General features: G+C 41.7%; 1 long non-coding RNA gene and 1 pseudogene across 6 annotated transcripts; one reads left to right on the top strand and one right to left on the bottom strand.

The window, feature by feature from the left end:
• Positions 1–2,427: 2,427 nt before the first annotated feature.
• On the top strand, positions 2,428–4,276 carry LOC114551505 (piggyBac transposable element-derived protein 1-like; annotated as a pseudogene).
• Positions 4,277–8,907: 4,631 nt separating this feature from the next.
• Positions 8,908–11,041, bottom strand: LOC114551509 (uncharacterized). 6 transcript variants are annotated; one of them, XR_003691912.1, is made up of 8 exons: positions 10,960–11,041; positions 10,706–10,760; positions 10,444–10,535; positions 10,089–10,199; positions 9,842–9,943; positions 9,570–9,740; positions 9,352–9,508; positions 8,908–9,266 (listed from the first exon to the last, which is right to left on the bottom strand). It is a non-coding gene; the product is annotated as an uncharacterized LOC114551509 (long non-coding RNA). The 6 variants fall into 6 exon arrangements; XR_003691909.1 differs by having other exon boundaries at positions 10,101–10,199; XR_003691910.1 differs by having other exon boundaries at positions 9,352–9,490; positions 10,101–10,199.
• Between the last annotated feature and the right edge of the window lie 733 nt (positions 11,042–11,774).

The raw sequence follows: 11,774 nt of genomic DNA, 5'->3' as shown, positions 1-11,774 counted from the left end.
CAGACACTTGACAAACCACTAGGCGACATACGGATCAACAGAGAAGACAGGAATAATCAAAAAGTACAATACACAGACCAGAAAACAAACACAACAGGGAACAAACATAACCCAAATGCAAAGCAAAATACCAAAACCATAACACAGTCCTTGCCTTTCTCTTCCGACCTGCAGCCCTTTACAGCCCTTTCGTTCCCCTTCTTTTTCTCCCATTTTGTGTCTAAAACTGTCCTGTCAGAAATAAAGGCCTAAAATGCCATAAAAATGATATTACAAAATGATTCTGGCTCAACCACATCTCATTTTATCAGGCACCTGAAAACGCACCCTGATAGTTTAGCAAACATGTTAGCTCAGGATTGGCCAGCTAATGTTTAAGCTTTCTCCTTGCTTTAGCTACAACCAGCGGGACGTTAACTTCGATTGTTGGTAGCTAGATGTTATGGAAAGATGATGAGCGTTTGTGTTATTAGATTTACAGTATGATTTACTTGCTGCAATGCTTTGAATTCTTCATATATAGCTATGCAGTGTTTTAAGCAGCCTGGATGGAACACATCAGGTGATACAACACTCATAACCACGAGAGACTTGATTTGGACTCTAGCTCACAGACTTGTGAGCATCTTTATCATGCAGCTAGGCCAGTCAAGTTTAGGTATCAAAACAACTAGTTAAGTTTAGGGAAAGGATCGGGATTTGGATTAAAACACTCCTAAAACACGGCCAGCACTACGCTGCCTGCATAGGTAACTTCAGGATTTTGTATGACGGAATCTCTCCAATGTTTCAGCCAGCTTGTTGCAGAATGCTCCTTCACAGATCCAGAATTTCTTAATGAGGGAGTTTTTTTCCTTTTTTACAGTTCATGTGATAAAACCATGCTATTTTATTTCTATTGTTATTATTGTTGTTGTTTTTGTTGTTGTTATGCACAATGGCATAACTATATATTGCATTTGTTCCATGCAAAGGTTGGACAAGACTCTCAGATGAACTTGAGGACCTCCACACCGTGCCACCACTCGAAGACACATCAAACCACCTACCTCAAGAAGGGTCTCTTATCTTGCATTTGGTACCGTGTGACCCATCTCCCATCCCCCATAACCAGCCACAACAGCAGGAAACACCAGATTCACCACCACCACACCAGGCTCCTTCAATCCACACCCCACAACCACACCAGGCTCCTTCCATCCACACACCACAACCACACCAGGCTCCTTCCATCCACACACCACAACCACACCAGGCTCCTTCAATCCACACACCACAACCACACCAGGCTCCTTCAATCCACACACCACAACCACACCAGGCTCCTTCCATCCACACACCACAACCCCACCAGGCTCCTTCCATCCACACACCACAACCACACCAGGCTCCTTCCATCCACACACCACAACCACACCAGGCTCCTTCCATTCAGGAACCACCACAGCAGGGTCGACAGCGACAGAAAAGAGCCAAAAAAGTTAAAGGTGTGTTTGGTCTATGCATGGCATGCTTTCCATTGATATTTTTACCCCACGTAATCATCACAAAGTCTTGTGATTACTGTAATAGTTCTTTTTTTTTGTAGACATTTTAAGCATCACTGATGTTTTTATGGACCTGATTCAGATTACAGCTACAACAAAGACTGTTGCATAATAATTGAGACCCAGTCCTGATCAAAACTACTATTTTTTTTAAAAAGAAATCAGGATTTTGACTCTTTAATTGCCAAATTCATAAATGATGTCACAGATTTGGGGGAAAAAAAACACAAAATTACTGATTTTCCATATAAAATGTGATTGTGGACTGGATTTTTTTTAACCTTTTATCACAGTCTTGGACATGTCAAAGATTAGAAACAACATTGGTTTTGATGCATTGTTAATTTTTGTGCAGTATCAGATTTTAACTTTTTCTCCCTCATTTACTGTTCGTGGCTGTTTTTGCCCCATTGACTTCCATTATAACCAAATTTTTGGATTGCAAAGCCATGACACTATATAATCATGCATTTTTGATTGTTGGTGGTTTTCCCTGTTGGGAAGAGGTAAAATGTGTAATTTTTACTGTTGATAACCAGGTGGCACCATTAACCATTTAGATAGGCCTATGCAAAAAAAAGCTTAGATTCTGGATTGTACATGGAGTTATATGGAGTATAATAGCATATTAAAGTGTGTGTGAGTGTGTGTCTGTGTGTGTGAGAGAGAGTGAGAGTGTGGGAACTCACCTGAGAAAATCAAAACATGCACCTCAGCTCTCAGTACTACATTGAGTAAACTAAAACAAAGTAAGTGTATTTATGCATCTGCTGCCTTTTGATGTCGAGAAATGCAGACTAAACCAAAACAAAGCGAGTGGATTTCAACACTTGCATGCAAGCCTGCTGGTCATTTGTTGGTGAAAAGAGCAGCAAGCAACATGAGAAAGGGCTTGACTCGCAGTGAAGTTTTAGATGTCATTATGCAGCCTGATTCCTCCAGCGAGCTGGAGGATGTATCGTTGTCTCCCTCTGACACCACAGACTCAGGAGAGTGCGATCCTGATTTGGATGTGCCACCCTCATCATCCTCTCTAGCTTCAACTGAAGGCGAGGATGATTTGGAGGATCCTGGATCTGGGTGGATTGGAAGAAACAGCGAAGTGTGGTTTTCTACCAACGCGGAGACAACTCCCTTTTTTCAGCCAGCAAGAGGCGTGACTCCAGGGCCGACCTGCTATGCCATTGCAAGGGTCCAGAACATTGATTCTGTGTTCAATCTGTTTTGTACAGAGGATATGATTGATTGTCAGCATGACCAACCTCCATGGGTGCCGCACAATGAGAAACTGGACCAAGATGGACTCCACAAATCTCCGTGCCTACATGGGGCTACTGATTTTGGCCGGCGTGTACAGGTCCAGAGGGGAGTCCACACGTTGCCTGTGGGATAATCGCAGTGGTCGTGCGATTTTTAGAGCCACCATGTCCCTCTCAAGATTCCATGAAATCAGCAGAGCTCTGCGTTTTGATGACAAGCTGCAGAGACCAGCTCGCCATATAGCCATAGAGAGGATAAGCTTGCCCCGATCAGATCCCTGTGGGAAATGTGGACGCATCGCCTTCCCCTCCTATTCAACCCTGGCAAAGATGACACAGTGGATGAGCAGCTTGTGCCATTCAAAGGGAGATGCAGCTTTCGGCAATAAATGCCGAAAAAACCAGCAAAATACGGGCTAAAAATTTTGGTGACTGCTGATGTTGGCACATCCTATGCCTGGAGGTGTGACATTTACCTGGGTAAGACAGGTAATGCTACAGAGGTGGGTCAGGGAAAGCGTGTTGTCATGGAGATGACAGAAGGACTCCAGGGCGTTACTATCACCTGTGACAACTTCTTTACCTCCTACCCACTTGCTCAGGAGCTTCTGCGGAAGAAAATAGCCTTGGTCGGGACGATCAGGAAAAATAAACCAGAGCTGCCACCCAACCTGGTGCAGGCTAAAGGACGACCTGCCCTCTCCACCGTCTTCGCCTTCACGAAGAACACCACGGCTGTGAGGTACATTCTGAAACGGGGGAGGAATGTGATCCTCATCAGTACAAGGCACCGCGAAGCAGTGGTGACAGAGGGACCAAAAAAGAAGCCAGAGATAATCGCAGATTACAACCGCTGCAAGGGAGGTGTCGACAATCTAGACAAGGTTTGTGCCATTACACATTTGTTACTACATGATTTGTTACTTGAATTCATGTGCTTGGTAGGGATACATTTAGGAGATACTGTTTGTGTTTTGACAATGTTTGCATGATTATTCATTCTCATTGTCATGTGCAGCTTCAAAAATACTTATGAAATCTGTACTAAATTCTTTTCTTGTTCTTTTATTTTTTCAGGTTGTCGGCACCTACAGTTGCAGAAGGAGGACCAATCGGTGGCCACAGACGTTATTTTTCAATATGGTGGACGTCTCGGCATATAATGCATATGTCATCTTCACAGCTGTGGATCCCTCCTGGAACCAGGCGAAGCTGTTTCGGAGAAGGCTTTTCCTAGAAGAGCTGGGAAATTCTCTGGTCTCTGCAGCAATACTGAGGAGAGAGCACCTCCCTCGTGCACCAGTTGCTGCTTCGCTGGTGAGAGAGATTCAGTCTTCTGCAGCTGTCCCTCCAGACACAGATCCACAGACACCAGTGGGCACCAGGAGCTCAGAAGGGAAGAGGGGAACATGCAAGTGGTGCACAGGACAAAAAAAAAAGAACAGTCAGCACTTGCATCCGTTGTGGTGATATGCTGCAAGTCCTGCTGGAAAGATTGAAAATACACACACACACACACACACACACACACACACACACACACACACACAGTTTGTGGTTTGTTTAATTATTTAGTTCTTCATCCATCCTCAACTCTTGAACCATTGTTCAGTTTATTTGAAGTTGTTGCATTTTGGTTCATAATAAATTGTTCATAAATCTGATGCAGATGCTGAGTAGATTGTTTTTTTTTGCACAGACATATCTAAAGGGTTAATGGTGCCACCTGGTTATCAGCAGTACAAATTACTAATTTTACCTCTTCCCAACAGGGAAAACCACTAACAATCAAAAATGCATGATTATATGGTGTCATGGCTTTGCAATCAAAAAAAATGTGGTTATAATGGAAGTCAATGGGGCAAAAACAGCCACAAACAGTAAATGAGGGAGAAAAAGTTAAAATCTGATACTGCACAAAAATTAACAATGCATCAAAACCAATGTTGTTTCTTATCTTTGACATGTCCAAGACTGTGATAAAAGAAAAAAAAAATCCAGTCCACAATCACATTTTATATTGAAAATCAGTCATTTTGTGTGTTTTTTTCCCAAATCTGTGACATCATTTATGAAATTGGCAATTAAAGAGATAAAATCCAGATTTTTTTAGAAAATTTAGTAGTTTTGATCAGGACTGAGGTTGATTAATAGATGTATGTAAAATATTTATCTGATACATTTTTACAGCAGTTTAAAGTAGTGGCTGTTTTCAGCCACGAACATAACGAAAGGGTGGTGAATTTGCCCACAGTGTACTGTTGGGTTTTGGAAAATTTTCAAAGCATTTTCCTAAAATATGTGTTAAAATAAGATTTGTCAGTGAAAATCATTCCATTTGCTGTAACACGGAAAAAGTTATGGCCAAATTTAGACTCAAAATTACCCCTTAGTGGCTGAAAACATCCCCAACAGCACATAAGGGTTAAGAACTGAAAGTTGTTGGTACTCCACTACTACAGTAGCCTACTGCAGTAAATGAGAATAATATACCACCCTTGGAGGCATCGCAATTACCAGGTTAGTTAAAATCATTAATGTATGCCTGTGTATGAGAGAAAGAGCATAAAGTTAATGTCATTGGTAGGCTTTAGCCAGTTTCATTCACAGGTAAGCTCAATGCTTTAGCTTATAAAGACAGAAAACAATGAGACAAAAACGTAAATATAGTAGGCCTACAAGCATTATGCAACATGAACCTACACAAATTGCAACAGAAACTCTTTCAACTGATCTAGTCTCATAAAAGTCTCCTCTATAACATACAAAAGTACTAAGAAATCCAAGTGGTGGAAAGTCTTAAAAAATACTGAAACTTATTGTTTTAACCAACAAAAATCACCATGACACTTCCCCCATTAATTACGTATATTAACCCTTGTGTTGTCTTCGGATAAAAAATGGCCTGCCACTGTGTCTAAAGCAACCGAAAGCAACACTATGTAACTTTTAGCTGCAGCTGTAGTTCCAATGAGACAACCAGTAGGGGGACCGAAGCGGGAAAAATTACACAAATTGTCTTCAGGTCGTTTCACACACACACACACACACACACACACAGACACACACAGACACACACACACACACACACACACACACACACACACACACACACACACACATAGGCCTACACGTCACACACACACACACAAACACCAAAGCTGGGATATCCGGGCCGGGTTCGGACAGCTATTTAGAAATGATGGACGGGTTCGGGCCGGGCTCGGACGGTCACATCAGCGCGGTAGCCTAAGGCATTGGACATTTAAAATGTAAAACAGCTTATTATTTAGGCTAATGGGCCTGTTCGTTTTTGTGATTAAAATAAATTTAAAATATTAACCTAACATCCGTCTTCCTGTGTGCAGAATTGTGGAAATGTGTTTATAGCTTTAACTGACATTGAAACACGTGCATCAGGCAGACTGCACGCCGCAGACTGCGCTCAGAGCGCAACGATGGAAGATGTTAAAAAGAAGTTGGCCTCAGGAGATTTTAAAACCACCGAAAATGAAGGAAAGTCTACTGTGTGGAAGTATTTCCACATAGTTGTCAATGCATATGTTAATTTAATTTCAATTATATGATTGGGCCTCTTGTGTTCGCCTGTGTTAACGTGCGCTTGTTGCCCCGTGTGCACGCTCACTGTGCTGATGCGCTCATCTGTTGACATTTCTGAGTGCCTTACAGTTGCTTAATAAAAGCTTTCCACACAAACACACGTAGCCTACATGTGTCATTAGTATGTGAAAAAAAATTAGATTTTGTCGGGCCGGGCTGGGGTTGGACACAAGTCTCTTGATGCCTTTAGCGCTCGAGCCGGGTTTGGTCACGGTTCTGTCGGACGCGGGCCGGGCTCGGACAGAAAAATTTGGCCCGATCCCACCCCCTAACACACACAGAGTTCAAAATCATCACCATATGCCTCACCCAGGACAATGTTTCAACTTTCTACCTGACGGCTGGAAGAGGATGGATGCATGTTTAATGAGAAAAGGAGCAAATGCCAAAAAAGATTCTTTGTAACCTTGCAAAAAACTAATAGGAATACAAATCTGGTAGAATAGTAATCTCTAAAGATGATTCATTTAGATTTTTAAATAAAAAAGCAACAAGAAAAACAGGCCTTCAAAGTGCTCTCAGAAACAATGACATGGCATATGCAATAGGCATATAAAATGTATGAAGAGTCTACATGACTCCTGCTTTGAAATAATGACCTTTGAGCCTTGACCTTGGTGCATGTTTGAAACCTTATAACTAAGCAATACAAAGGACTACAGATATGGATTCAGCTGTTGTAGAGAGCTCTTGACCTTAGCTGTCATGTGGGTATAGTCAGCAACATGGGAACTGTCCAATTTAGATAAAATGTGGTTAAAATACATTTTTACCGATTTAACAATTACATATTTTATTTATGAGTAAACCCATCTGTTTATCATTCTATAAAACTTTTTTATCCAAACTACCCAGTTGACTCTCAATTCATTATAGACAACTTCCAATTGTAAGAAAAACAATAATACATTGTGAAAACTACATTTCCCAAGACGAGTGTAATCAAACTGATAAAAATCCGCAAAACATTTGTAGTTCTTCCGGTATGCAAAGAAATAGGGTCGTAAAAATATATATCTGATAAATATATAAAATGAATAGTACAGCCGAACTAGTAATTATACTGCATCTGGACGATCTATGTTTTAAAAAAGTAAAGAATTAGCTTTATTTGTGATATTAAGTTCGCTGGCTGTAAAGATCGTTGTAGCTAGGGTCGTAAAAAGATATATCCACTGATTATATATAGTGTCTAGTAAAGCCGAACTAGTAATTACACTGCACTGTATATGATATATATTAATAAAAAGTTAAGATGCACACAAATTCTTTTAAATAATTCAGTTTTGAAAATTGAGTTAGAAATAATATACCATTCGGTAGGAAGCAATCCCTCTCCGTAGCAACGGCGGCTGAGGATTATGGATAATGTAGCCTTTCACTATCCAAAACTAATCCGAAAGTCGAAGGAACAATATATAATATATTAGCATTAACCCCTTGTATTGTTGAGCTTTATTTTCATTAGGACTGCCCTTCTAACTTCAGTCATGTTGCAATAACAGGGATTAGGCCTAAATGTAGAAAGTCAAGGAGACAGCATGATAACTTCAATGGCTTTAATAATAGGCCTACACAGTTTACAGGTAAACCAGGTCCACCTGGCCCATTTTTATGTCGAGACACTCTAAGCACACATTAAACAATGTATAGGCATAGGCCTATATGTTTACACTTTTATTTTTCCTTAATCATTTAAACAATGGCTAAAAACACATTTTCTTCATAGCTGTGGAGAACATATAGTGACAAAAAAAGTATAGGGATGTAACTCTATGGACCCTATCTTGCACTCAGCGCAAAAGCCTTTGTACATCGACGCATGTATCATTCCTATTTTGCACCCGACACACAACTGACTTTTCCCTCCACAGATGCACGTCGGTAAATTAGGGAATGAATTTGCGCTCCAGGGGGCGGTTCAGCAAAAAGAGGAGGTTTGTTCAGGCGCAAACATTCCCTGGTTCTATTTTACAGTTTCAGAAAACAATTCCGCCACAGACCAGGAAAAACCTGGTCTAAAGTCAGTGGTGCTAGTCTAAAGTCAGTGGTGCTAGTCTAAAGTCAGTGGCGCTAGTCTAAAGTCAGTGGCGCTAGTCTAAAAGTGGTGCTAGTCTAAAGTCAGTGGTGCTAGTCTAAAGTCGGTGGCGCTAGTCTAAAGTCAGTGGTGCTAGTCTAAAGTCAGTGGTGCTAGTCTAAAGTCAGTGGCACTAGTCTAAAGTCAGTGGCGCTAGTCTAAAGTCAGTGGTGCTAGTCTAAAGTCAGTGGTGCTAGTCTAAAGTCAGTGGTGCTAGTCTAAAGTCAGTGGTGCTAGTCTAAAGTCAGTAGCGCGTTATTCAGATGCTATTTTAGGGGAGCATGCTTGGCCAGAATGTAGCGTGTGCACAACGCGCATACACTTCTGTCATCTAAACGGACGCAGCAGTTCCCATTTTTGCAAACCATACATAATTACAGGCTTTTTATGTCAAGGCCACCCTACACTAAAGGTATTTTGATTGATTTTACAGTAAAGTAACTAATTAAATAAGATGTATTTTTCATCATTTTTCACAGTCACAGTGCTTTACAGGGGCATACACAAAAAACACAATACATAGTGATTATGCAGAGTTGGAAAGGACAGGAGCAAAGGCAGTGGACTTTACGTTTCTTCTTCTTCTGACTCGGGGCTAGTGAAGCCGTTGTCCTCCCAATCTTCAATGTCCTCCTGTATATGGAAGAAAACAAGTTCCTTCAAGGCTATACTACTGGCTACTTTGGCTTTTTAGGTAGTGCCACCTCCGACTGAGAACACTGTTGAGCCCATGTGTAGCGTCCTCTGTCAGGTCACCAAAATCTGTTGAGGAATTGTGGGGGAAAACAAAATGAAAAAGATGATACATCACACAGACAACGTACATACTGTATGATGTAGTACAAACAGTTTGTTTTGATGCTCTCCAAAGTCTTTCCCTTGAGTGCCTCCACTTGTTGTATTTCCTTTAGAAGGTACATAACATGTTGGGACATCTCTTTCACCAAGACGCTCTGCTCCTCCTCCATGCGTTTCAGCAGCATTACCTGGTCAAAGACCAACCTCTATATATATATATATATATATATATATATATATATAAAAACCAAACTAGCAATCATATACCATCTTCATGCGTCTCCCATGGCAGGATGTAGCCATCTGTCAGACTGCACGCCAACTCCTCGTCAATCTGATCTCCTTCCACGGTGGTGTTGTACTGCAAGACCAGATCACAAAGCTTTATCTTCAGCTGTGCCATTGTCTTTCTTTTTCTCTGTCTTGTCTGGTTGCTATCTGCAAAAGTGAAACCAAAAGGAAACTATCATGGTGCCAGAATGTTTGTGTTGTTTTATAACTTGTTTTAAAATGTCATTTAAATCACTTAGAAAACAAACCATGCTGACGATACAGGTCTTGCTTCTTGCGCAAAAGGGTTACTGTTAAGTTTTCAATTTCAGCCCTGAGGTCTTCAGTGCACCCTGGAGTGTAGATTCTGTCTAAATAGTTGAAACAATTGGAGAAAATACATACTCAGTGACCCTTTTTCCATTCCAATGTCCCATTTTCAATAAATATAGCCACCTTCTGTGGTGTGTATAAAGGTACAGTCATTAAGAGATGTATGAAAGGACATCAAAGTACCTGTTAACGTACCTGACATCACACACCCACTGCTGTGTGGTCTCCTGATCCAGGTTGTTGCTCCTTGATGCTCCTGAGGCTGACAGCTTCCACTTTTGCCCTATCTGTGATCTTTTGAAGAGAAAAAATAAAATTCCAGAATAAAAGCTCCATGTAACACAAAAATGTAAAAATCACCAGTTTAAGTTAAACATTCAATACGAGACCTTCATCAGAACAGGTGAAACAATAAATTACATCATCTTTATATATTCCCAGAAGGAGGTTTAGATAAAAAGAAACAAATCAATATACTGTAGCTGTGAGATTAAAATTGTCATAGTGTGATAAGAAGACAATTGTTATTAGCCCTTACTTTGAGGTATCTGTGGGCTAACGCTTGATGAAGGTTATCCCTCTTTCGTCAGTTCCAACCCATGGCCTGTTGGGTTAGCATGTTGACTCGTCCTAATTAAAACAAAAAAGCATCAAGCCAAAATGTAAGAACTTGCATCAAAAAGGCAACACTGAGTGACAAAACAGATAGACATGACTAAACACAATAGTTAAGATGTTGTTGAACTGAACTTTTTTTTCTTCTTCCTTATTACACTGTGTTGTGTAGGTGCAATACCAACCTGCTTTTGTCATATATTTTGTGACAAGAGCTGCCCTGGAAAGAAAGCTGTTCACCTATAAAGAGAATATAATTAATAGTTTAAGAGAAAAACACATATCCTGGTTTAACCCTGGGATTAAATTGGAACACATGCCCTCAGACACAAAGGATGTTCTTAATTTCTCAAACCAAGCTTGCCACTTACTGGTGTTTTTTGGTCTCTTAAATGAGTCCTTGTATCCATCAAACCATGACATTAATTGTATGCAGTACCTGCTCCACTTCCCGGATAGTCGAACCTCGGGTTGAGGAGGAACAATGCGGATTCCGTCCTGGTCGTGGAACAACGGACCAGCTCTTCACTCTCGCAAGGATCCTGGAGGGAGCCTGGGAGTATGCCCAACCGGTCTACATGTGTTTTGTGGATTTGGAGAAGGCGTATGACCGGGTCCCCCGGGAGATACTGTGGGAGGTGCTGCGGGAGTATGGGTGAGGGGGTCTCTACTCAGGGCCATCCAATCTCTGTATGACCAAAGTGAGAGCTGTGTCCGGGTTCTCGGTAGTAAGTCGGACTCGTTTCAGGTGAGGGTTGGCCTCCGCCAGGGCTGCGCTTTGTCACCAATCCTGTTTGTAATATTTATGGACAGGATATTGAGGCGTAGTCGGGGTGGGGAGGGGTTGCAGTTTGGTGGGCTGGGGATCTCATCGCTGCTCTTTGCAGATGATGTGGTCCTGATGGCATCATCGGCCTGCGACCTTCAGCACTCACTGGATCGGTTCGCAACCGAGTGTGAAGCGGTTGGGATGAGGATCAGCACCTCTAAATCGGAGGCCATGGTTCTCAGCAGGAAACCAATGGAATGCCTTCTCCAGGTAGGGAATGAGTCCTTACCCCAAGTGAAGGAGTTCAAGTACCTTGGGGTTTTGTTCGCGAGTGAGGGGACAATGGAGCGGGAGATTGGTCGGAGAATCGGCGCAGCGGGTGCGGTATTGCATTCAATCTATCGCACCGTTGTGACAAAAAGAGAGCTGAGCCAGAAGGCAAAGCTCTCGATCTACCGGTCAGTTTTCGTTCCTACCCTCACCTA

Source organism: Perca flavescens, unplaced genomic scaffold (genome assembly GCF_004354835.1).
Source record: "Perca flavescens isolate YP-PL-M2 unplaced genomic scaffold, PFLA_1.0 EPR50_1.1_unplaced_scaf_12, whole genome shotgun sequence".
Classification (NCBI taxonomy): domain Eukaryota; kingdom Metazoa; phylum Chordata; class Actinopteri; order Perciformes; family Percidae; genus Perca; species Perca flavescens.
Note: the sequence above shows the minus strand (reverse complement) of the source record. Positions and strands in the feature narration are given on the sequence as shown.